This window comes from Gossypium hirsutum, chromosome D11 (assembly GCF_007990345.1).
Source record: "Gossypium hirsutum isolate 1008001.06 chromosome D11, Gossypium_hirsutum_v2.1, whole genome shotgun sequence".
Classification (NCBI taxonomy): domain Eukaryota; kingdom Viridiplantae; phylum Streptophyta; class Magnoliopsida; order Malvales; family Malvaceae; genus Gossypium; species Gossypium hirsutum.
The window spans coordinates 64326395-64329309 of NC_053447.1; the positions used below are offsets into that span (position 1 = coordinate 64326395).

The following is a 2915-nucleotide window of genomic DNA, read 5'->3' on the forward strand; positions in this document are numbered from 1 at the left end:
AGTGTTTACGAGGTCATTAATGTTGTATTAAAATTTAGTTACGAAATTTTATCGTTCAAATAATTAACTAAGTAAAAAGGACTAAAACGTAAAATCTATAAAAGTTTGTTTCTATTAGTGGAAGGTGTCAAATGACATAGTGAAGGTAAAGTAAGGGATTCAAATGGTAAATATATCATTTGAAGGTTAGTGGATGGTTTTGGGCTAGTAAGTGATGAAATTTGAATGAATTAATAAAGGGTATAATGGTAATTTAGTTAATAAGTAAATAATAACAAAAAAAATACAAAGACAATAACTCCATCATCTTCATTTCTTCTTTCTTAAGCCGAAAACACTAAGAACTTGGGGGGAAGCTTCGGTTGAGCTTTAGTCCTTCGGTTTGGTGAGTAAATCATGCTCATTTTTAGTAATTTTTATGTTTTTAAACTCGTATTAGTTTAATCTAATTAACTCGAGGATTAATTTGTCGTCAAACGTTATATATTTTTCCATTGATGAGTTGTGTTGTTTCTTGAAGTTTATATAAAGACTTTTAAGCTTTGTTGTTGTGCTTAATTATTTTGTAAAATAATTTTGATGATTTTAACGTTTAAGGACTAAATTATTAAAATGATAAAAGTACTTGGACTTGATGTGAAATAATTGTATGTAGGGGCTGTGATGAGACCCTAGATGATTCGACTGAGCTTAGAATTTGATGGAAATGGTTAATTTGCTTGTTTAGGCCTTAGGGACTAAATTGAATAAAAGTGAAAATTGAAGATAATTTTATAAAATAACAATAAGGGACCTAATTACATGAAATGGATTAATTATGCTGTTATTTTGGTTAGTTGAATGAAACTATTGTTTTAAATCAAAAAGGTATTGACGATCGTGGAAAGAAAAAGGTGATAGAGTAGTTTCTATATTGGAACCATTACTGCAAATCAATCCTGTAAGTTCGCTTATATAAGTAAATTAATGATAAATTTCTTAATACTCGCTTTTACCTTAATAATTGTAGTGTTTCGTAATTATTGAATATTTAATTTAATTGGGTTCAATAGTGAAAAGATTTGTATGAATTTTAACAAATCTGTTGTTGACTCTCAACACTTTTATTTTAGATAATCCAAAACAATCCAAATTTAAAATAATTCAAGTTAAAATTAACATAAATTTTTTAAAATATAAAATAACTTAATTAACAAATCAAACATTTTTGGTGTGGGATTATTTCCCAAAATATGTTATCTTTCTGAAAGTAGGTGGAATGAAACTCAAGTATTTTGTTTCTAATTTTAAACTAAACCACAATCTATTTCTTTTAGGCACTAAATGATTTGATAAATACCGCAAAATTAAATTGCTCAAACCTATTTTGACTACAATTGAGAATCTAAATCAAAGTCTAGCCTTAATTGATTTTATACAAATGATAAAGCTATCTATAAATGATGAAGAAACAAACCGTGTGGGTCCTTTCCTCGTCCTTTTCCATAGCATCTCATTTTAGTTTTAAAATTAAATCATATTAAAGAGGTGCATTCTGGTCAAACTTTAAGAGGTGGTTGGATGGAGAGAAGAGTTTGTTGGGTAGGTGGTTGGTTAAGATTAGATTTTTTTTTTGGTTATTTGTTTATTTGAAAAATATAAATAAATCTGATAAACTCAAAATCCCTCCCCTTTTCCCTCACCTTGCTTTTTGTTTTCCCATAGTCCTATTTCTTTTTCCTTTTCCATTCTTCACCTGAGTTTTGAGAAGAATTGACGAATTGTTCTTTTGAAGTACTTGATCTCTAGTGCTTTGCTTTCTTTAATTCTTGATATTCAATTCGCTAGGGGGGTGTTCATGTGTTTAGGCTTCTATGTAATTGGTAAGTTCGTCTTTTTTTTTTGTTTGAGGGTTATAGAACAGTTCTTTTATTTTTATTTTTGTTAAGAGATGGTGGTTAAAGTGTAATTGATTGATTGGCTTATAGGTGAGGTTTGTGAGACGGACGATCTCTCGGCAAGTTATGTAATAGCCCAAATTTCAGCGACGTAGGAAATAGTGGTTCGAGACCATTAAATTTGGCAAATGAACTCGTAAATTATATTATTTAATTTTTACGAGCCAAATGTAACTTTTAAAAGATTTTTGAAATAGTAAACCGTGTTTTATAAAGATTTATTTGGTTAAGAAATTGAAGAAAAGAGGTATTGAGATCTCAGTGTTATAAAATAGCCATAAATATTTTTATGAATATTTACGAAGTGTTAATAAAGTAGTATTAAAAATTTGTCAGAAAATTTTAACGATTCGGTAGTTAATTAGATAAAAAGAATTAAATTAAAAAAGTGCAAAACTTGCTAAAGTGATTAAATAGCTTAACCATTAAATAGGGAAGAACTAAAAGGGAAATAGACCATTTTAAAATGGTTGAGGCGGCATAGCGTAAAAAAATCAAAGATTTTTATGTAAAAGGACAAAATTGGAATTTTAACAAAAGTTACATGGCCAAAGTTGATTTTAATGATTTCTAGGCCATTTCTTCTTCAACTTCTAGTCAAAAACAGCCATGGAAGAGGTTTTTGAGCTGGTCTTTCATATTTTAGCTTCAAGTAAGTTCAATTCTTGCTTTTTTCGTGAATTTTTTTATTCTTAGACTTTTACAATTAGGTCCAATTTAGTATTCTATTATTTTTTGATTTTATTGAAAATTTTGGAATTTACAATTGATAATTTCATATGATTTTTTCGACTTGATGATGAAATTGAGATGTTAATGGATGTTTAAAGGTGTTTTATTAAAGAATTTTGGATGAAAACATGTTTTAGGGGTTAAATTGAAAAGTGTTGAATTTATGGAAAATTCTAAAATTTCATGGAATTCATGGGCTATGATTGGTATGTATGAGGATAATTAGGCTTGGAATAAGGATTAAAT

At 28.1% G+C, this 2915-nt stretch overlaps 1 long non-coding RNA gene across 1 annotated transcript; it reads left to right on the forward strand.

The window, feature by feature from the left end:
• The first annotated feature begins 1259 nt into the window (after nucleotides 1-1259).
• Nucleotides 1260-2152, forward strand: LOC121223422 (uncharacterized). Its single transcript, XR_005920773.1, has 2 exons — nucleotides 1260-1862; nucleotides 1968-2152. It is a non-coding gene; the product is annotated as an uncharacterized lncRNA (long non-coding RNA).
• The last annotated feature ends 763 nt before the right edge of the window (nucleotides 2153-2915 follow it).